Source organism: Balaenoptera musculus, chromosome 13 (assembly GCF_009873245.2).
Source record: "Balaenoptera musculus isolate JJ_BM4_2016_0621 chromosome 13, mBalMus1.pri.v3, whole genome shotgun sequence".
Taxonomy (NCBI): Eukaryota; Metazoa; Chordata; class Mammalia; order Artiodactyla; family Balaenopteridae; genus Balaenoptera; species Balaenoptera musculus.
The window spans coordinates 80,038,585-80,061,822 of NC_045797.1; the positions used below are offsets into that span (position 1 = coordinate 80,038,585).

At 38.2% G+C, this 23,238-nt stretch overlaps 1 long non-coding RNA gene across 1 annotated transcript in view; it reads left to right on the plus strand.

The window, feature by feature from the left end:
• Positions 1-22,690, plus strand: part of LOC118906196 — a 58,171-nt gene extending 35,481 nt beyond the window's left edge. The window contains exons 2-5 of the long non-coding RNA XR_005022439.1: positions 17,298-17,380; positions 21,228-21,334; positions 21,454-22,281; positions 22,373-22,690. This is a non-coding gene — a long non-coding RNA (uncharacterized LOC118906196). The remainder of the gene's footprint in view (positions 1-17,297; positions 17,381-21,227; positions 21,335-21,453; positions 22,282-22,372) is intronic.
• Positions 22,691-23,238: the final 548 nt, after the last annotated feature.

The following is a 23,238-nucleotide window of genomic DNA, read 5'->3' on the forward strand; positions in this document are numbered from 1 at the left end:
TCTTTGCCTCCTTTGTCATAGATTAGTTGACCATAGGTGCGTGGGTTAATCTCTGGACTTTCTATCTTGTTCCATTGATCTATGTTTCTGTTTTTGTGCCAGTACCATACTGTCTTGATTACTGTAGCTTTGTAGTATAGTCTGAAGTCAGGGAGTCTGATTCCTCCAGCTCCATTTTTTTCCCTCAAGACTGCTTTGGCTATTCGGGGTCTTTTGTGTCTCCATACAAATTTTAAGATGATTTGTTCTAGCTCCGTAAAAAATGCCATTGGTAATTTGATAGGGATTGCATTGAATCTGTAGATTGCTTTGGGTAGTATACTCATTTTCACAATGTTGATTCTTCCAATCCAAGAACATGGTATATCTCTCCATCTGTTGGTATCATCTTTAATTTCTTTCATCAGTGTCTTATAGTTTTCTGCATACAGGTCTTTCGTCTCCCTAGGTAGGTTTATTCCTAGGTATTTTATTCTTTTTGTTGCAATGGTAAATGGGAGTGTTTCCATAATTTCTCTTTCAGATTTTTCATCATTAGTGTATAGGAATGCAAGAGATTTCTGTGCATTAATTTTGTATCCTGCAACTTTACCATATTCATTAATCAGCTCTAGCAGTTTTCTGGTGGCAGTTTTAGGATTCTCTATGTATAGTATCATGTCATCCGCAAACAGTGACAGTTTTACTTCTTCTTTTCCAATTTGTATTCCTTTTATTTCTTTTTCTTCTCTGATTGCCGTGGCTAGGACTTCCAGAACTATGTTGAATAATAGTGGTGAGAGTGGACATCCTTGTCTCGTTCCTGATCTTAGAGGAAATGCTTTCAGTTTTTCACCATTGAGAATGATGTTTGCTGTGGGTTTGTCATATATGGCCTTTATTATGTTGAGGTAGGTTCCCTCTATGCCCACTTTCTGGAGAGTTTTTATCAGAAATGGGTGTTGAATTTTGTCAAAAGCTTTTTCTGCATCTATTGAGATGATCATATGGTTTTTATTCTTCAGTTTGTTAATATGGTGTATCACATTGATTGATTTGCGTATATTGAAGAATCCTTGCATCCCTGGGATAAATCCCACTTGATTGTGGTGTATGATCCTTTTAATGTGTTGCTGGATTCTGTTTGCTAGTATTTTGTTGAGGATTTTTGCATCTATATTCATCAGTGATATTGGTCTGTAATTTTCTTTTTTTGTAGTGTCTTTGTCTGGTTTTGGTATCAGGGTGATGGTGGCCTCATAGAATGAGTTTGGGAGTGTTCCTTCCTCTGCAATTTTTTGGAAGAGTTTGAGAAGGATGGGTGTTAGCTCTTCTCTAAATGTTTGATAGAATTCACCTGTGAAGCCATCTGGTCCTGGACTTTTGTTTGTTGGAAGATTTTTAATCACAGTTTCAATTTCATTACTTGTGATTGGTCTGTTCATATTTTCTGTTTCTTCCTGATTCAGTCTGGGAAGGTTATACCTTTCTAAGAATTTGTCCATTTCTTCCAGGTTGTCCATTTTATTGGCATAAAGTTGCTTGTAGTAGTCTCTTAGGATGCTTTGTATTTCTGCGGTGTCTGTTGTAACTTCTCCTTTTTCATTTCTGATTTTATTGATTTGAGTCCTCTCCCTCTTTTTCTTGATGAGTCTGGCTAATGGCTTATCAATTTTGTTTATCTTCTCAAAGAACCAACTTTTAGTTTTATTGATCTTTGCTACTGTTTTCTTTGTTTCTATTTCATTTATTTCTGCTCTGATCTTTATGATTTCTTTCCTTCTGCTAACTTTGGGTTTTGTTTGTTCTTCTTTCTCTAGTTTCTCTAGGTGTAAGGTTAGATTGTTTGCTTGAGATTTTTCTTGTTTCTTTAGGTAGGCTTGTATAGCTATAAACTTCCCTCTTAGAACCGCTTTTGCTGCACCCATAGGTTTTGGGTCGTCGTGTTTTCATTGTCATTTGTCTCTAGGTATTTTTTGATTTCCTCTTTGATTTCTTCAGTGATCTCTTGGTTATTTAGTAACGTATTGTTTAGCCTCCATGTGTTTGTCCTTTTTACGTTTTTTTCCCTGTAATTCATTTCTAATATCATAGCGTTGTGGTCAGAAAAGATGCTTGATATGATTTCAATTTTCTTAAATTTACTGAGGCTTGATTTGTGACCCAAGATGTGATCTATCCTGGAGAATGTTCTGTGCGCACTTGAGAAGAACGTGTAATCTGCTGTTTTTGGATGGAATGTCCTATATATATCAATTAAATCTATCTGGTCTATTGTGTCATTTAAAGCTTCTGTTTCCCTATTTATTTTCATTTTGGATGATCTGTCCATTGGTGTAAGTGAGGTGTTAAAGTCCCCCACTATTATTGTGTTACTGTTGATTTCCTCTTTTATAGCTGTTAGCAGTTGCCTTATGTATTGAGGTGCTCCTATGTTGGGTGCATATATATTTATAATTGTTATATCTTCTTCTTGGATTGATCCCTGGATCATTATGTAGTGTCCTTCCTTGTCTCTTGTAACATTCTTTATTTTAAAGTCTATTTTATCTGATATAAGTATAGCTACTCCAGCTTTCTTTTGATTTCCATTTGCATGGAATATCTTTTTCCATCCCCTCACTTTCAGTCTGTATGTGTCCCTAGGTCTAAAGTGGGTCTCTTGTAGACAGCATATATATGGGTCTTGTTTTTGTATCCATTCAGCCAGTCTATGTCTTTTGGTTGGGGCATTTAATGCATTCACGTTTAAGGTAATTATCGATATGTATGTTCCTATGACCATCTTCTTAATTGTTTTGGGTTTGTTTTTGTAGGTCCTTTTCTTCTCTTGTGTTTCCCACTTAGAGAAGTTCCTTTAGCATTTGTTGTAGAGCTGGTTTGGTGGTGCTGAGTTCTCTTAGCTTTTGCTTGTCTGCAAAGCTTTTGATTTCTCCATCAAATCTAAATGAGATCCTTGCTGGGTAGAGTAATCTTGGTTGTAGGTTCTTCCCTTTCATCACTTTAAGTATATCATGCCACTCCCTTCTGGCTTGCAGAGTTTCTGCTGAGAAATCAGCTGTTAACCTTATGGGAGTTCCCTTGTATGTTATTTGTCGTTTTTCCCTTGCTGCTTTCAATAATTTTTCTTTGTCTTTAATTTTTGCCACTTTGATTACTATGTGTCTCGGCGTGTTTCTCCTTGGGTTTATTCTGTATGGGACTCTCTGCGCTTCCTGGACTTGGGTGGCTATTTCCTTTCCCATGTTAGGGAAGTTTTCGACTATAATCTCTTCAAATATTTTCTCTGGTCCTTTCTCTCTCTCTTCTCCTTCTGGGACCCCTATAATGCGAATGTTGTTGCGTTTAATGTTGTCCCAGAGGTCTCTTAGGCTGTCTTCATTTCTTTTCATTCTTTTTTCTTTAGTCTGTTCTGCAGCAGTGAATTCCACCATTCTGTCTTCCAGGTCACTTATCCGTTCTTCTGCCTCAGTTATTCTGCTATTGATTCCTTCTAGTGTAGTTTTCATTTCAGTTATTGTATTGGTGATCTCTGTTTGTTTGTTCTTTAATTCTTCTAGGTCTTTGTTAATCATTTCTTGCATCTTCTCAATCTTTGCCTCCATTCTTATTCCGAGGTCCTGGATCATCTTCACTATCATTATTCTGAATTCTTTTTCTGGAAGGTTGCCTATCTCCACTTCATTTAGTTGTTTTTCTGGGGTTTTTTCTTGTTCCTTCATCTGGTACATAGCCCTCTGCCTTTTCATCTTCTCTATCTTTCTGTAACTGTGGTTTTTGGTCCACAGGCTGCAGGATCGTAGTTTTTCTTGCTTCTGTTGTCTGCCCTCTGGTCAAGAGATAGTCTTTAGCCCCATTTTATATGAGGGAGGCCAAGTGTTCTGACCAAGGACTCTAAACTAGTAAATTGCCCAAATGGAATGAAATCCCAGATATTCTGGTAACCTAGTTATTCATACCACAACATTTATTTATACTATACTGTACAATCCATGAAAGAACAGCATATGTGGGAGAAAATGAACTTGAAGCTGGGACTTAACAAATTGATAAAATTTCTATCAGTACAGGGAAGAAAATATCAGGGAGTAGAAAGTGAAGTGGGGGGGGTGTACAGGGGCAGAACCTGGATAGGGACTTGGTCCATGTAGGCATTAATGACTCATTTTGCTTAATTGGAGTTAAAGTCTAAGCTGGGGAAGAGTGGAAACAAAAATAGTTGGGTAGATTTGGGTCTGATTTTGAAGGGTCTTGAATGTGAGCTGGTGGTACTGCTATAGGACAACTATAAATTAGAATCTTTTGTGACAGTCTTTTACATTTGGCTTGTCCTCATTGACATTTAAAATGCTCTTATAGATATTACATGTTTTCATCTTTTTAAATTACCTTGTGAGGTAGGAAAATGCTAGATGACTTTAAGAGCCTGAAGCTGGAGCCTCAAGGTGGTATCAAGTTGCACCATCCTGCAGGGTGCTTCTCCTTTACCTGCTTGTAGAAAGAACTAGAATCTCCTGGAACAGGTTGTGTGGTTCTGAATGTTTTTCCCCTAAATTTTATATAACTTTTCCAAGGTGTCAATGGCAGAAAAAGAATCTACAATACACATTCATACACTATAATATTGTGTTCGTGTTTACCTTTTCATCCCAAAGCTAACTGTTAAACAAAGCTTTGTGCCATTATAACTCATCAGGAACCCGTGGCTGGATTTTGTGATCTTTGTCCTTTTATTGGGTGCCAAGTGCAGCTTTGCTGGGCTCTCCTTCACTCATGTAGTGTCCGTTAGTCACTCAGCAGGCATGGAGACTCTGCTCAGGTCATAGTGAAGTGTCAGACACAATTCCTGCATTCAAGAAACTGACAATTGATGAAAGAAGACAACATTTTTGTGTAATTTCTAGTAAAATATAATGTTATTCAAATAAATAGTCTTGGGCAGAGAAATTTTAAACAAACAATATGAGAGTTTGTTACTTTAAGTTTTCTGCTCAAATATGTATGCTGTGTATATATTAGATATATATTATTTCTTAAATATATATTATATTAGATTTGTACACACAACTTACAAATACCACACCACACAAATATGTGTTTCAAAACATAAAATAGCTGTGCAGAACATTCTTGAACTCAATGAACTCCACTCTTGCCAAAGAGCAAAATGTTTGCCTTGACAGCTAATACACACACACACACATACTCACACATAATGCACACCCATACATACATATATTAATACTTGGGCTATAGAAATTCCCATCTTACATAACAATAAAACACTGAAATAGTTAGAACCTTCTATCAACTGGGTAGATATGAGAACTGTAAATAAAAATTTATACTTTTAGGAAAGAGGAAAAATAACCATATACTTTTTCTGAATAGCTACTCAAAAAACTACTAAAATAATTGAAATTGACATTTCTTTGTCTGACCTGAATTTGCTTTTGAGAGGAGTAATATATATTCGACTCTTCCTGATCATTAGGGTTAATAAAACATGCATCTTTTACTTTTCCCCCTCTTCTGGACAAGCAACTGATAGCTGAGATTAGATAAGAGAAGTAGTAGTACTTCTGGTACAAATATTAGTACCAGTCAATGTTAATGGAACTCAGCAACCATTAATTCATCCATTTGTATTTACTGAGCTCAAGTCCAGGCAAATAGAACCAATGGTAGGGAATAAGGATAAAAAATATGCAGAATACAAATTGCACATTCTAAACATAGCCACAGAAATATTTCCCATCCCACATGCTCTTCCAGAACTTTCCCTCTCCCCCTCAAGAGGTAGAATGTGTACCTTCCTCCCTTGAATTAGGCTTTTGTGACTGAATTAACTAATAGAATTCAGCAGCCCTGACTTCTGAGACTAAGGTCATAAAAGCAATACAGCTTCTGGTTGTCTCAGGACACTTGCCTTGCCTTGCTACTTGTTGACTTGCCATTTAAGAAGTCTGAGGCTGCCATCTTGTGAGGAAGCCCAAACTAATTCATGTGGAGAAAACACACAGAGAACTGAGAGTACATGAAGAGAAGAGATGCCCAGTTAGCCCTCAGCTGTTTTAGCCCTCCACTATTCTAGCTCCAGCCACTGTCTGCCTATGACTGCATGAGAAATGCCAAGCCAACACTGCCCAACTAAGCAATTCCCAAATTCCTGACCCCCAGCAATCATAGAGATAAATGATTTTTGTTGTTTTAAGCAATTTTGGGGGTTGTTACACAGTAATAGATATCCAGAACAGAGCACACAGAATACTGCCCTTAGTAAGTTCTAATTTAGTGAGAAATATCACTTTTAATAATTTACATAAGTTACATAATAAATTACAATAACAATTACATTATTAAAGGAGGTAGTTATAAGTGCTACAAGAGAAAAGCTATTAAAGTACAGGAACTCAGAGAAAGGTGAGATAAGGTGTTCCAGAAACTACCATCAACAATCTCAAAGAGGAGCTGCTGGGTGAGCTTAAATTAAGAATGAAATTTGGATATGTAGAGGTGAGAAAATTCCAGGTAAAAGGAACAAGTTACCCACAAATGTACAACTAGTTCAATACATAAATTTGCACATTTCTCAATTATAGTGGCCAGTTCAAACCCTATGGCCAGTTCAAATGCTACAGGATCAGCATTTCTGTGACATCTTTTGTTAATCCGTCTTACGGCAAAATTAACACTATATTTTTGCATCCAATTTGGAATTCATATCTGTTATATTTGATATATATTATCTTGAGAGTTGCTGGGATTTGCGGCATCCCCTGTAGTCAAAAAGCACATTGCCATGAGCCTGAACCTCTGGCAGACTTTGGTAAAAAAAGGGAAGGATGAGACATAGTCCTGATCTTAACCTCACAGTGGCGGTGCAGGGTACCGGGCATTATAAGAAAGGTGAATTACGAGATGCTGAAGGCAGGAAGGAGGGAGTTAGCAACCATGCCTGAGGGGATCTGAGAAAGCAGCCTTTTAACTGAATCATCAAGGACTCAGTTGTGCCAGGCAGAAAGAGAAAGACTTCCAGGCACAGGAGACAGAAAGAAAAATGGCCCCCAAACATAAAAGATGGTGTGTTTTGGGAACAGCAAATAGTTCAGTAGATCCAGAGAGCAATATTTAAGGGGGGAAGATAAGACTGGAGAAGGAAGCAGGAACCAGCTTGCTGAGGAGTCTGGACTCCATCCCAAAGGTGACAGGGAGAATCTTTGAAAGGTCACGAAGTATTCAGTCTACACGTTCAAATTGTAATTATTTCTGCCACAGCCATTTTCCCTATGTATGGTTTCTGGGACTAGAATGCAATCTTTGATGAAAAGCCATCTCACTTTTGCCTACTTTAAAATTCTGTCATCCATCTCCCCAGTGGATAGTATTCACCCTAATGATTGGACCTAATGTAGCTGAAAGAAATGCCACCTTACAGGAATCAGAAGCAATCTATTCCAAAGTGTTTTCCACTGACTGTTCTTTCTGGAAATGTGGTTTCTCATGCCATGAAACTTGCATGATGCCATAAAGACACTAATTGTAGTAATTTATGGATGGTGGCTCTGTCAGACCCATTTGATCTCCTAGAGGTGGATTAATTACAATTTGAGGACCCCCAAGCCCTATACAAAAACCACCTTATTAGCCTGTTCCCACCGTTAGGAAATCTGGTGGTAAATAATTCAAGATAAATACGATCCCAGTGGGGAATTGCAAGTGCCTATATTTCATGACCCGTGACATCCCTTGTGACATGTGATGCTGTGCTGAGGGGACCATGGGCTCCTTAATGAGCCCTCACATATTGGCACTGCTTCCTTTGGTTCAGCTTATCTGATCTGCCTGAAGCCTTTTCATTCATCATCCTCGGCAATGAAGGACAATTCTTCCAGAAAACCCATTCCCATATTTCTTCTTTTCTGTAAGGCTGATGGTGCTCTAAATGCTTTATGATTTTTTTTTTCCATTCAGGTATTTTAGAGTGCCAGGAGGATACTTTAAATTCAGCCACCATTGTTAAGATATTTGGTTTTTAGTTTTATTCAATTAGAAAACAAATCCTTCCTGGATAGTTAAAAATTCTGGCTGTCTATTGAATGGTGAACAGTGCAGATATGGGTCTAGTCTCAAGGAGTTTACTGTATAGCTCTGTATTGTTGGGAAAAGAGCAACGTTAAAAATTACAGTATTGTATAACACGACATTGTAAAGAAACTATACTCCAATAAAAAAAAAATTAAAGTATTGTAGAGCTGACAGAACACTTTCACACACATGTCCTTTGAACACTTTTGGATGTTAGTGTTACTTGGGCACACCAGCTGGCCTGGGGTATAATTTGTTCTGAGGGTTGATAATTTGGTTTTCCTAAATTTCTGTACCAGACTTTGCCCCATGCCCTTCTCTAGGGTGAGTACCTTCAATATATATGGTTCTGAAGTAAGTAATTTACATTCTTATGTCATCTAACTCCTAAAATAACCCTGGAGAGAAATACTGGTAACCTAATTTCACCAATGAGGAAATCAAAGTTTCAAGATGTTCCGTGACTTGCCTCAGTTACAGGGCTAGTCCAGGTAATTGCTTAGTTCGCAGTCCTGGGCTGTCTGACTTGAAAGGTCTTTGTCTTATTCACTGCTCTAAGTTACCTTAGATACCTGTGTAAAATAATTTCTGGAAGTTTCCTTCTAATGAGGATTTTAAGAATATGACAAAGGGATTGCTGGGTGCTTATGACAATTATAACATGTATTTCAGTTATTTTAGTGAACGTAACATAGAGGACAGATCTTAGCTATGGTCATCTGTCCTTTGAGATTTGGATAAAATTGATCCAATTTTCTGCTTGCACTAAACTCTTATGTCCCGTGTTTGCTTTCTCCTTACCCATCCAGGAGTGGCATGCAATTTGTGCTCTATGAGTTCTCTTAGAAATGGTTGTATGTAAAACATAGACTTCGTTAAAAATTTGGGGGGCAGTGATTGAGTTTTAATTTGTAACAGTGAAAACAAAATTAAATATTATGCATACCATAAAATTAAATATGTTAATTTTATTACAGGAAGAATAGAGTAGCTAAAGTTCACAGTGTAGAAACAGAATAAAAATCAAAGTTGTCTTTCAGCTTATATCATATATTTTATCTTTAATATATCATACGTGAGATGCCTGTCTTTCTGACATCTCATCACTTGGAAATCCTTCCTCTTGCTACCTTTCTCAAGGCACCAGGGCCCAGCCATGCTCCGGCTCGCCACTCCTCTTCAAAAGCCTCCTTGTAGCTCAGTCTCCCGTACTGTTTTTTTTACGTGTAGAATTTAGTTTTCTATCTTCTCTAAGTGGTTTATGTACATGTTCTCCAAAGTAAAAAGGCCATTTACCTCTTTACTCATCTTTTAGTAGCCTGGCAAACCTGTAAGTACTTAAGTTTCATCATTTCCTCTTCCACTCAAAGTCCTCATCATTGTAAAGATAAGAAATTGACCATTTTCTCTCCTTACTATCCATATGCTAACCCCCAAAATATTCAAAGGGAGAAGCTTCTACCATCAGATATGGTTTCATGTATCTACTTTAAAAATTTTTTTCTTGCTGCATATTCACATACTACACAGATACACAAAGTCTATTATGAAGTAATATTCTGTTATTTTTCAAGTAGTTCCTAAGAAGTGGAGGGAAACTCTAAGAAGATGCTTTTTCACTTCATTTTGGGCATTGTCCAATTCTACCAACTCTCTTGCATATGTTCCATATTTGCCCCTACTTCACATTGGCCTGTGTATACTTACTTTCACTTGTATGGATCATTTGAAGAAAATGTTTTGTCTTTTTAGCTTAGTCAAGGAGATGGCTGAGGTTCTGCATTATAGGATCTGGGGGAGCATTGGACTCTAGGTAGAGCTGGATAGCTGAGTGCCAACTTGACTCATGTTAATATACTAGCTGTGCAACATTGGACAAGCACACTACCTCTCTAAGCTTTATTTTTCTTATGGTAAAATAAGGAACAAGTAATAAGTATTGTGAAGATTAAAATTGAAATCATTCTAGGAGGAGCATTTAACATGGTGCTTGGCATATAGAAAGCGCTCAACAAATGCAAGTTGCTAATCTCATTATTACTTCTATTCTTTCCAAAAAGAATTGTGAATGCTCGTCTCTAGTTATTTATTACTTTAGGAATAAAGTCACACCTTTGCAAAACCCACAGCTCCCTGTTTCTTCTTTCAATGTTCTATGCTCCAACCTGTTGCTTATGTGTTCTGTGCCTAAAGGGGGATTTATCTTCTTTTACACAGAAATGAACTACTGTTTGGGCAGAAAATGGATGCCTTGACCCTCTTTGTACAATACTATTTAAATCAAACATTTTCTTCCAAACTTCACCTGCCCAGTGTTGTAACTTTAGGTGTTATCTCTGGTGAATCATTTCTTCCTGACGTTGTGTTTGCTACATTAGTTCATATTATCCTGTCTTATAGAGGATGAACTGGAGATCAGAGGTTGAGTCACATGTATGGTATAGCCATGTAACTAGCCAATACCTCCCCAGAGTTTGATTCATAGAAGGGTCCAAAACATGTTTGTTCCTTGAAGAAGTCATTCAGCAGATACTTCTTGTGCAACGAGATAGTGATGAAATCGACGCATGTTCAGAGAAATTCTAAAATGGTAGGTCTGCACCATTATTAGGCTGAAGGATAAACTTGGTCCTTTTCAGTAAAATCTTTATCCATCTGTGAAGCACTGTCGAGCCAGTAGCAAGGAAATGTGAAAATGTACTTAGGTTGATCTGTGTGTGCCTTCCCCACCCGTCTCTATAACACAGAAGTCCAATAATGTTTTTCTCCCTGAACACACAGACAAAAACACCATGAACTGTGTGCAATCCAGTGAGAACATTACCTGGAGTTTCCATCCTGGGCTTGATGTAAAAACCGTAACAACTCTTACTGACTTCAGTTGGAAAATAAAATCATCTTCCAGAAAGGCTGAGGACAGCTGTAAAGGCTAAGACAGGCTCTAAATTATTCCTCTTCAGAGGAGGTTTGGCACTTTAGAGCAATTCAATTACAGTCTTAGAGAAAAGGGGACCTCTGAGGTCACCTCAATGTACCTCACCACAGGTTATCAAGCTGCTCACAGAAGTTGCCACTTATCCAGGGAACACAGCATCCCAACTGTCTCAGGACGGGCTGAGATTCTAAAATTCCCTGGATGATTCTCACTCTGGTCCCTTCTCTCGATCACTGCTAATTAACCTTAGCTCAAGCCTTAAGATTTCTTCTCTAGGCTCTGGCATCAGGCTAACAAGTCTCTGTCTGGTGTCTAGCCCCCGTTCCACTCAATCACAATTGCCCAACATTCTTTTTAACTATAAATCTGCCCATGTTAATTCTCTGCTCAGAATGTTTCAACTCTTTGCATGGCCTTCAAAGACCGAAATGTTTTGGTCTCTGTCTACCTATTCCATTTCATTTTCTTTCTCACATCTTATGTTCCACTAGTATTGACATCTCTGTGCCTTTACACATGCCGTTTTCTTTTTGGTACCTTGTCCTTCCTCTGCCTCACTGTTCAGTCATCATCTCTTCCCAAATGTATGCCTCTTCCTCTCTGCTGGGAGAAGGGTCCTCTTTTTCCCTTTGAACATCCTCTGTTTACCATTCCAAAGGAGTGTTTTGTCCTTCAGTGAAATCATCATCGGAGGCTAAACACTGATCCTGATATGGCTTAAATATGTTGTTTTAAATTTGAATTCAAATCCTTTCAAGCTTTAGTCTTCAATAGATGCTCTGTGACCGAACATATTAGAGACTGTTTATATAATGGTTTAACACATACTTTTTCTTTTTATAAATTGACGTATACTGGACTTAACAACATTATATTACTTACAATATTATATTAGTTTCAGGTATACAATGTAGTGATTCAATATTTTTGTAGATTACAAACCATACAAAGTTATTATAAAATATTGACTACATTCCCTGTGCTGTACAGCACATCACTGTGACTTATTTTATAGCTGGCAGTTTGTACCTCTTAATCCCCTTCATCTATTGATATTTTGCCTCTCTTCCTACCCCTCTCCATTCTGGTAAGCCCTGGTTTGTTCTCTGTAAGTTTGCTTCTATTTTGTTATATTTGTTCATTTGTTTTGTTTTTTAGATTCCATATATAAGTGAAAGCATACAGTGTTTGTCTTTCTGTCTGATTTTCTCACTAAGCATAAAAACCTGCAGGTCTATACTTGTTGCAAATGGCAAGATTTCATTCTTCTATATAGTTGCATAATATTCCAGTGTGTGTGTGTATCTCACATCTTCTTTATCCATCCATTTGCTAATGGGCACTTAGGTTGCTTCTGTATCTTGGCTACTGCATAATAAATAATGCTGCAATTAACACTGGGGTAAATATATCTTTACCAATTAGTGTTTTCATTTTCTTCAGATATATACCCAGGAGTAGAACTGCTAGATCACATGGTAGTTCTATTTTTAACTTTTTGAGGAACCTCCATACTGTTTTCTATAGCAGCTGCACCAATTTACATTCCCATTGACAGTGTACTATGGTACTCTTTTCTCCACATTCCCTCCAACAGTTATTTCTGTCTTTTTGACTACTGTCATTCTGACAAGTGTGTTGGTGATATCTCACTGTGGTTTTGATTTGCATTTCCTTGATGATTAGTGATGTTGAGCATCTTTTCAGGTGCCTGTTGGCCATCTACATGTCTTTTTGGAAAGATGACTATTCAGGTCCTCTGCCCATTTTTTAATCAGCTTTTTTTATATTAAGTTGTATGAATTCCTTATGTATCTTGAATATTAAACCCTTATCATACACATCATTTGCTTACTACTCAGTGGGTTGCCTTTTTGTTTTGTTGATTTCCTTCACTGTGAAACAGCTTTTTAGTTTTATTAGGTCCCATTTGTTTATTTTTGCTTTTGTTGCCCTTACCTGAGGAGAGAGATCCAAAAAATATTGCTAAAACTGATTTCAAAGAGTGTATTGCTTGTGTTTTCCTCTAGAATTTTTATGGTTTCAGATCTTATGTTTAAGTCTAATCCATTTGAGTTTCTTCTTGGATGTGGTGTGAGAAAATGCTCTAGTTTCTTTTATATATGGCTGCCCAGTTTTCCCAACACTGCTTATTGAAGAGACTGTCTTTTCCCTGTTGTATGTTCTTGCCTCCTTTGTTGTAGATTAATGGTTATGGTTTTATTCCTGGGCTCTCTATTCTGTTCTGTTGATCTATGTGTCTTTTTTGGTGCCAGTACCATACTGTTTTGATTACCGTAGCTTTGTAGTATAGTTTGAAATCAGGACATGTGATACCTCCAACTTTGTCTTCTCAAGATTGCTTTGGCTATTTGGGGTCTATTGTGGTCACATACAAGTTTTAGGATTATTTATTCTAGTTTTGTCAAAAATGCGGTGGGTATTTTCATAGGGAGTGCATGAAATTTGTAGACTGCTTTGGGTAGTATGGACATTGTAGCACTACTAATTCATGTGATCCATGAGCATGGTATATCTTTCCATTTATTTGTGCCGTCTTCAATTTCTTTCGTCAATGTCTTATTTTTCAGCATATAGGTCTTTCCCCTCCTTGGTTAAGTTTATTTCTAAGTGTTTTATTCTTTTAGATTTGATGTTAAATGGGACTGTTTTCTTGATTTTGCTTTCTGATAGTTCATTTTTTTTTTTTAATATATTTTTTTTTTTAGAAGGTAACCTTGTCTGAAACAATCCTTTTTTTTTTTTTTTTTTTAATTTTATAGCTACTTTATTTATTTATTTATTTTTTATTCTTGGCTGTGTTGGGTCCTCAGTTCGTGCAAGGGCTTTCTCTAGTTGCGGCAAGTGGGGGCCACTCTTCATCGCGGTGCGGGGACCGCTCTTCATCGCGGTGCGCGGGCCTTTCACTATCGCGGCCCCTCCCGCTGCGGGGCACAGGCTCCAGACGCGCAGGCTCAGCAGCTGTGGCTCACGGGCCCAGCCGCTCCGTGGCATGTGGGATCCTCCCAGACCAGGGCCCGAACCCGTGTCCCCTGCATTAGCAGGCAGATTATCAACCACTGCGCCACCAGGGAAGCCCCTAAAATATTTTAATGAGATTCTTGTCTGCTTACATTCTTTTTATGTATGTATGGCTGTGTTGGGTCTTCGTTTCCGTGCGAGGGCTTTCTCCAGTCACGGCAAGTGGGGGCCACTCTTCATCATGGTGCGCGGGCCTCACTATCGCGGCCTCTCTTTGTGGAGCACAGGCTCCAGACGCGCAGGCTCAGCAATTGTGGCTCACGGGCCTAGTTGGTCCGTGGCATGTAGGATCCTCCCAGACCAGGGCTCAAACCCGTGTCCCCTGCATTGGCAGGCAGACTCTCAACCACTGCGCCACCAGGGAAGCCCCCTGATAGTTCATTTTTAGTGTATAAAAATGCAACAAATTTCTGTATATTAATTTTTTATCCTACAAATTTACTGAATTCATTTATTCTAACAGTTTTTTTATGAAGTCTTTAGGTAGACTCTTTCTATATATAGTATCATATCATCTTCTAATAGTGGCAGTTTTACTTCTAGCCTTCCTGTTCGGATGCCTTTTATTCCTTTTTGTTGTCTGATTGTTGTGGCTACAACTTCCAATAAATATTAGCTAGAGTGTGTCATAAATGGCCTTTATTATGTGGAGATATTTTCCATCTCTACTAACTTTGCTGAGAACTTGTATCATGAGATGATGTTGAATTTTGTCAGATGCTTTTTCTACGTCTATTGAGATGATCATGTAATTTTTATCCTTTGTTAATGTAGTGTAGCATGTTGATTGATTTGTAGAGATTGACCCATCCTTGCATCCCTGAGATAAATTCCACTTGATCATAATGTATGATCTTTTTAATGTATTGTTGAATTCAGTTTGCTAATATTTTGTTGAGGATTTTTGCATCTATGTTCGTCGGGGATATTTGCCTGTAATTTTCATTTTTTGTGGTGTCTTTGTCTGGTTTTAGTATCAGGGTAATGCTGGCCTTGTAGAATGAGTTCGAAAGTGTTCCCTCCTCTTCATTTTTTTGACATAGTTTGAGAAGGATAGGTATTGACTCTTCTTTAAGTGTTTGGTAGAATTCCTCTGTGAAGCTGTCTGGTCCTGAACTATTGCTTGTTGGCAGTTTTTTGATTAGTGATTCAGTTTCATTACTAGTGATTAGTCTGTTCAGATTTTCTACTTCTTCCTAATTCGGTCTTGGATGATTATGTATTTCTAGTTATTTATCCATTTCATCTAGGTTTTCCAATTTGTTGACGTATATCTGTTCATAGTATTCTCTTATCATTGTTTGTATTTATGTCATATTGATTGTAACTTTTACTCTTTCATTTTAATTGTACTTATTTGGGCCCCCTCTCTTTTTTTTCTTGACGAGTCTGGCTAAAGATTTATCAATTTTGTTTATCTTTTCAGCAAACCAGCTCTTAGTTTCATTGATCTTTTCTATTGTTTTTTTGGTCTCTATTTTATTTATTTCTGCTCTGATCTTTATTATTTCCTTCCTTCTGCTAATTTTTGCCTCTGTTCTTCTTTTTCTAATTCCTTTAGGTGGAAAGTTAGGCTTTTCATTTGAGACTTCTCTTGCTTCATTAGGTAGGCCTGTATTGCTATAAACTTCCTTCTTAGAACAACTTTTGCTGTGTCCCACAGATTTTGGAAAGTTGTATTTCTATTTTCATTCATCTCAAGGTATTTTTTTGATATCCTCTTTGATTTCTTCATTGACCCATTACTTTTGTAGTAGCATGGTGTTTAGTCTCCGTGTGTTTGTGTTTTTTCCAGTTTTCTTCCTAGAGTTGATTTCTAGTTTCTTACTGTTGTGGTCAGTAAAGTTGCTTGATATCATTTCAGTCTTCTTAAATTTACCAAGACTTGTTTTGTGGCCTAGCATGGTGATCTATCTTGGAGAAAGTGCCATGTGTGCTTGAAAAGAATGTGTATTCTGTTGTTTTTGGATGGATGTTCTATAGATATCTATTAAGTCCATCTGGTCTAATGTGTCATTTAAGGCCACTGTTTCCTTATTGATTTTATGTCTGGATGATCTATCCATTGATGTAAGTGGAGTATTACAGTCAGTTTCTCCCTTTATGTCTGTTAATATTTGCTTTATATATTTAGGTGCTTCTGTATTAGGTTATATGTTTGAGAATGTTATATTCTCTTCTTGGATTGACTCTTATCATTATATATAATGATAAATGATATATAATGCCCTTCTTTGTCTTTTGTTATAGACTCAGTTTTAAAGTCTACTCTGATATGAATATTGCTACCCCAACTTTCTTTTTGCTTCCATTTGCATGGAAATCTTTTTCTATCGCTCACCTTTAATCTGTGTGTATCTTTAGCTCTGAAGTGAGGCTCTTGTAGACAGAATTTGTATGGGTCTTTTTTTTTAACCATTCAGCCACCCTATCTTTTGATTGGAGCATTTAGTCCATTTACTTTTAAAGTGATTATTGATAGGTATGTACTTGTTGCTATTTTGTTACATGTTTTCTGTTTTGTTTTGTACTTATTCTCAGTTCTTCTTTTAGTCTCTTGTGGTTTGATGATTTTCTTTAATGTTATGTTTGGGTTCCTTTACCTTTGTTTTTGTGCATATATTATAGGTTTTGGGTTTGTGGTTACCATGAGGTTAATATCTATCAATATCGATCTGTTTTTTTAACTGATAATTGTTTAAGTTCAAACATTCTAAAAGCTCTACATGTTTTACTCCCTCCCATATTTTATATTTTTGATATTATATTTTTATCTTTATGTATATTTCTTAACTGTTTATTGTATTTATAGTTGATTTTACAATTTTTATCTTTTAACCTTTGCACTAGCTTTATAAAGTGTTTGATACACTGTCTATATATTTGTCTTTAGCAGAAAGATTTTTACCTCATATATTTTCTTTATTTTTGTTACTGGCCTTTTCTTTTTTGCTTAAAGAGGACCCTTTAACATTTTCTCTGAGGTCAGTTTAGTTGTGATGAACTGTTATTTTTTGCTTATCTCTCCTTAAATTCTGAATGATAATCTTGCTGGGTAGAGTATCATTGGGTTTCCCCCCCCCCCCCCGCCCCTTTCAGAACTTTAAATATAATATGCCACTCCCTTCTGTCCTACAAAATTTCTGCTTAAAAAAATCAGCTGATAGCCTTATGGGAGCTCCCTACTATGTGACTCTTTGTTTTGCTCTTGCTGCCTTTAAAATTTTAAGTTTTGCTGTTTTAATTATGATAGGTCTTGGTGTGGGTCTCCTTAGATTCATCTTGTTGGGACTCCTCTCTGTGATTCCTGGACCTGGATATCCATTTTCTTCTCAGGTAAGGGGATATTTTCAGCCATTATTTCATCAAATGCATTTTAGGTCCCTTTCTCTCTCTCTCTGCTTTCTGGGATCCCTATAATACAAATGTTAGTATACTTGATGTTGTCCCACTGGTCCCTTAAACTATCCTCATTAGTTTGTGGGGGTTTTTTTGCTGTTCTGATTGTGTGGTTTCCACTATTCTATTCTATCTTCCAGGCCACTTATGTATGTGTTCTTCTGTATTGCCTAATTTGCTGTTGCTTCCTTCTAGTGTGTTTTTCACTTAAGTTATTGTATTCTTCAGCTTTGATTGGTTCTTTTTTACATCTTCTAATTCTTTCTTGAAGTTCTCACTATGTTCCTCTATTTTTTTCTGAGTTCAGTGAGCACTCTTATGACTACTGTTTTGAATTCTTTGTCAGGTAAATTAGTTTCACTCAGTTTCATTAGATTTTTTTTTCTTAGATTTTATCTTGTTCTTTGGTTTGGAACATATTTCCTTTGCTTCTCATTTTGTTTATTTGACTTTGTTTTTCTCTATGAAATTAATTAGGCAAAACAGTTACCCATCCTGGTCTCAAAGGAGTGCCCTTATGTATGCAGTCTGCATACACCCAGTGGCTTTACTGGGAGAGTTAGAGCTAAAATGAGCACAGGCTGGGGCTTTTTTGGGGGTGTGCCAGGGTTGTTGCCTTGGAGGGTGTGAGCAAGCTGGATCCAAGAAGGGGTCAGGGATTAGAAACAGAGGGCCAGGTCAGGCTGGGGCTTCTCCCAGGGCTTGCTGGTGACCCCTGCCTTGGCAGGGGGTGGAGCTAGCTGGAGCCTGGTGCAAACCACAGCTTCTCTTGGGGCATGCTGGCAGCCACTGCCTTGGTGGCGTGTGGGGCTGGAGCAGCAGCCTGATATGGGCTAAGAGGTGTACTGGACAGTCTTGGTATGCCAGCCAGAGCACCAGGCACTTTTCAGTCTGCTGCCTCTGCATTGGTACTGGGAGAGAGCAAGTTTGTTTGTGTGCCCTTTAAGAGCAGTCTCAATTTCCTAAAGCCCTCCAGTAAGCCCCACTGGTTTTCAAAATCAGCCAAGGGCACTCATCTCCCTGGTGCTGGACCCCAGTGCTGGGTTGCCCAATATGGGGTTTGAATCCTTCATGTTTTAGAGAGGATCTCTGAGCTTGTGATATCCCCCTCCTACTCAAAGTTGCCTGCTGGGGGTGTGGGTCCAAATTAGGTCACTTCTCTTCCCACCAGTCTGTGTGTGTATGTATGTTTGTTGTATCACTGGTTGTAGAAGAGCTGTTCTGCTAGTCTTCAGGTTGTTCTGAGAGAAAGTTAAAGTTATTCTTGATGTAGTTGGAATTTTGGTGTGTTTATGGGAGGAGGTGAGCTCACAGTCTTCCTGTTCTGCCATCTTGATCTCTCTCCACATGCATTTTTCAAGTCGTGCAGATTGGGTTCAAATTACAATTCTGCCTATTACCAGTATGTGTCCTTGAACAATTTTACTAACTGTTGAAATAATTTTTTTCTTTAACATACAGATAATACTGTCAGAGCTTTGGTAAGAATTAAATAAGATCATACATAAGAAGTATTTAGAACAGGGAAATACATGATCAATAAATATTGGAAAAAGGATATCAAATTAAACTTTTTTGACCTCAGTCACAAACTCTCTGATTTCTGTTCTTCATAGCATTTTCTTTAGTCTCAGAATTTATATGTGTGCAATGAAGGTCCACACTAGGGTTACAGAAATAGGGAGAGAGAGGCAAGCAGGTCCTTCTAGCCTACCTAAGGGTTCTGTCCTGAGGCTTAAATGAATTAACAAATGTAAAGTGACTGACACAATTGGTGCTTAAATGTTTAGATTGCCTTCTCTCCCTGTTTGTGAGGGTAGATGGCAAAACTTGGTTCTTTGCAGTTGTTTCTTTTCTTGGAAAAAGATCTAAAGCCAAACTGAGTTAGGCAGAATAATAGCTAGCCCCAAAATGCCCATATCCTAATAAATACTTAGAACCTGTGAATATGTTAGGTTACATGGCAAAGGGAAATTAAGGTAGCAGATACAATTAAGTTGTTAATTAGCTGACCTTAAAACAGAGTGGTTATCCTGGATCATCCATGTGGGCTCAACATAATCACAAGCGTTCTTAAGAGTGGAAGAGGGAGGCAAAGAGGGGGGTCAGAGAAAGCAATGTGACAACATAAGTAGGGTCAGAGAGATGTAATGTTGCTGGTTTTGAAGGTGGAGGAAGGGAGGTGGGTGACTTCTAGAGAATTTAAAATGCAAGAAAATGGATTTAACCCTAGAAGGAATGTAGCCCTGCAAACACTTTGTGAGACCCGTGTCAGATGTCTGACTGACAGAACTGTTTGATGATAAATTTGTGTTACCACTAGGTCAGCAGTAATGTAAGATTAATATACAAAGAAAGATTGAAGGAAAAAAATTTCGAATTTCTGATGGATAGGAGTCTAAAGTTTTGGTTATGGGGCACTGTATTGGTAGTTAAAACTGCCTATAAAGTAAAGAAATGGATTTCTTGAGATCAGGAATGCTCATAGCCCATAAATCCCAACAGCTTTTATGTTTCTCATTCTTTACATTTTTCTTATCAGCAGACTTCAGGGAAAGTCAGAGTGCCTTCAGCAGTCATGAGAATGCTAGGGGCCTGTCATGGTCTTGCTCTCCCTGTGTGTAAGGGTAGATGATTTGATGCTGGTGAGAAAGATGTTGGGGCAGCAGTTCTGTCAGAGGCTGCACAACATCTGTTGATCCTTCATCATGATAATGACAAGAACCACAATGACCATTAACTGTTTAGCATATTTCAGGAGCTGTACATTATTATATTGACCATAAAAAGTAAGAGAAAAATCATAGGAAGGAGTTATTACACCTATGTGTAAAATCAGGAAACTAAACTACAAAGAAGCTAAGTGACTCACCCAAAGGTGTAGAACACATAAATCATGGTGCCTTTACCACTGTTTAGGTCTTTGTGACCCAAGACTGTGCTTTGTACACTGTATTGTACTGTCTCCCCAGCAAGCTGCACCTCTAGTTTTCATTTTGGAATAAAAAAGCAGCTGGCATTGTGCTAAAATTTGTATCACACCTTCGTTTATGAAGTCTGCCTCCCCTCCCTGAAACCAATCCTGTACACAGAGCTGTTTGACACATTAGATATTCAGTGCTATTTCTAATAGATGTTGCACATCAGTCTGCTGCTTATGGTACTGAAGAGCTAGTATTTCACTACAATATCATCAAACAAAATATCATTGTATTTTCCCAGGCACAGTGCTGTGATATGCAGTAACACTGAACTCAGAGTCTATTAGGACATTTTCCCAGAACAAAATGTGTCCCAGAAGAAACAACGTGATGTGGTTTATCCTGGTGTGTTATTTTCTCCAGAGCAACTGTCTCCTCCCCCTGAAAGCTCGCATATTTTAAGCTTCACAAATAACACTTTCAAGAGGACTGTGAAATGAAAGGCCCACACAGTGATGGAGGACTCTAGGGGGGCATGCCTGTGTGTTTGCTTTCCTTAGCCAGGTTCTGAAAAGGCACAGAATGTGGGAGGTGTTAGGATAGGTTTCATGAGGCCTGGGGAACATGAAAGAATCCCTTCATCAGCCTTATTTTTGCAGAACTTCAAAGGGAGGCCAAGAAAGAATAGGTTTAAGAGCAGTCAGGCTAGAAATTCACCATCTACTCTTGTTTGTTTCAATTGTGTTTCAAGTCCATTGCTCAGGTGACCTCATGCTGTGCTGGGAACTGACAAGGGTGGCGAGCACACCTGCTTGTCAAAACTTTACTAAATTGCCACCTGGGTTTTTTTCTTTCCATCTCAGGCTATGCACATTCATCTGGAATGGAAGGTGGTGACTAAGGAACCAGCAGATAAGAGATTTGTATCTTTTAGGGTTGACCTATATATTTTATCCCCAAGAAGCTGGAGGTGAGAAAAATTCATGCTTTTATTTATTTATATTAATCATTTTAATTAAATATAACCAGTGTACTCAAAACCTAAGCGCCTCCTGTTTCAAAGAAAATACTGTTTTTTCTTCTCTCTAGACCATGCCACTTCATCCATCCTGTGGATAATATTAAACATATGTGATAAGTGGCGTTATCCTGCCCTTGAGAAACTTGTCGTCTAATTGAGGAGAAGAGACCTCACATGTGGAACAAATCCAGAAGTACTGAAGGCACCTACCACAAAGGCTTCACACATTAAAGAACTGAGAATTATTTGGCTATAAAATTATTTGGCTATAAAATTATTTGGCTATAAAAAAGAATCTAAATTAATGGCATGGCCAATACATGCCGTAGTTCCAAAGAGGCTGCTACAAGTATGAGCCAACATTACCTGGGGATGTTCGAGAAGGCAGTGAGTGTATAAGCTGAACTTTAAGGAAATCTGTAGGCGTTGAAGGGGTAGAGGAGAAAAACAAGGGCGTTCTAGGTGGCAAGGCTGCTGCACGCCCACCCACATGTCCCCAGGTAGGTCTGGGAGGAATGAAAAAGGGGTTGGAAAGGCACGTTAGGCAAGGCCTTGAGTGCTTTCAGAAAAGTTTACACCCGGTTCTCCAGGTAAAGGCAGCATTTGACAAGTTGCCTTTTCTTTTTTTTTTTCAATCAGAGTAGTGGCAGGTACGAAAGCATGGGCTGAGGGGCTGTGGTGAATAGGATGTTCTGGGTGATACAGGGAATAGGGTGTCCGGCTGGGGAGGTCCTTTAATGGACCCAGCAGCGAGAGAAGAGGGCAGGAGAATGATGAGTGGTCCCCTTAAGTGCCAAATGCCTTTCATATGTGATCCCGTTTGTTTTTATCCTCTGGAAATCCTGCACAGTGGCTCTGGCTCTCCTTACTTTAAAGATGAAGAAACTGAAGCTTGGGTAAGTATGATAATGAGCTTCACGTCAAAAGACTACTATTTTAGTAGAACATTTCTTGGCTCTAAATCCCCTGTTCTTTCCACTTTGTCAGGCTGCTGGGAGCTCATGAGCACAAAGTTACTGCACGTCCTGATTCAACCTCCACGTCGCAAGTGCCAACAACAGAGCTCGTATCCCCCTCACAGACACACAAGCGTGGTCAGCTCATCCACTGCCACTCTTCCCAAAAGGCTGGGAAAGCGAATCACGAACGTTAATTGAAGTCATCTCCTTCCTGAATTCCACTGTGGTGATCCCGTGATATGATACACCTGTGAGCCTTTTCTCCCTTTTCAGGTGCTCTGGGGAAGATATACTTCATAGTATTTACATTTTGGAATCTTGAAAAGCCGGTTGTAATTAAATTCCTTTTTCCACCTTGATGTCATCTGTTCTCACATGCACAACCACAGCTGTTCACGTTCTATGTCCTATACACAACACCCTCCCAGGAATGATGGCCTTATCCTGGAATGATCTGTTTAGTGTCTCTCCCACACCTGACTGAGAGCTGTTTGAGACCAGGATGATTGCTTTTAAAAAAAAAAAAAAATATATATATATATATATATGCTTTCCTAAGTTCTAGATCTTCATCTAACATCTTGATATACCTAACTGAAGTATACGTTAAGAACTCTGACTACATCTATAGCACAATAAACAACTAGGCATTTCAAAAAATATTCGCAAGAAAAGGAAATCAGTGGATTCAATTATTCACAATGATTAAACAATTGGACATGTAGATTTAATGTGGATGGTCTCCTGTTGTGAAGGCTTAGTATTTGTAGGTGCTCATCTTATACAGTAAGTAAACACAAACAGGAAGAAACATTTCTTACTAGATAGTCTCAGCCTGAGGTATTTTATTATATTTATTTATCTTTGCAGTGAATCTTATTTTTAGTAAATTTA